This window comes from Sinocyclocheilus grahami, unplaced genomic scaffold (genome assembly GCF_001515645.1).
Source record: "Sinocyclocheilus grahami isolate Dianchi unplaced genomic scaffold, SAMN03320097.WGS_v1.1 scaffold1003.1, whole genome shotgun sequence".
Classification (NCBI taxonomy): Eukaryota; Metazoa; Chordata; class Actinopteri; order Cypriniformes; family Cyprinidae; genus Sinocyclocheilus; species Sinocyclocheilus grahami.
This window is the reverse complement of record NW_015506182.1, coordinates 279,262-279,923: the sequence shown is the minus strand read 5'-3', so window position 1 is coordinate 279,923 and position 662 is coordinate 279,262.

The window sequence follows — 662 nt, the reverse complement described above, 5'->3', positions numbered from 1 at the left end:
TACAGCTACCCTGGCCCGTCTCGATGGATCCTTTGAACCGTCAGGCTCGGCTATGCGATTCAGTTCGCCCGGCGCCCTCCCAAGTTCAGGGGCGTCCACTTTACTTCAGCGAAAGCAGCAGATGCCCCTGTCTTGCGTGCAGAGATCGCAGTCCTACTGGCGAAGGACGCGATAGAGCCGGTTCCTCCAGCCGATATGAGGACGGGGTCCTTACTCCCTTACTCCATTGTACCCAAAAAAGGTGGTGGGTTGAGACCTATCTTGGATCTGAGCGTCTTGAACCGGGCGGCTCCCGTTCTCCCGTTCAAGATGCTTACGCAGAAATGCATCTTCAGGTGTATCCGTCCACAAGATTGGTTCGCAGCGATCGACCTGAAGGACGCGTACTTCCATGTTTCGATCCTTCCCCCGCGTCCAGACCTCTGAAAACTTCATGTCCGGTCCCTGGACGGGACGCAGAGGTTCTGAGTGGCCTACCCCAAGAGGTAGTTGACACCATCACTTCAGCGAGAGCGCCTACGCTTGAAGTGGAACCTGTTCGTTGAGTGGTGTTCTTCTCGCCGAGAAGACTCCCGAAGATGCCCGATCGGAGTTGTGCTGTCCTCTTTGCAGCAAAGGGTTGGAGCGAAGGCTGTCTCCCTCCACCCTTAACGTTTATGTTG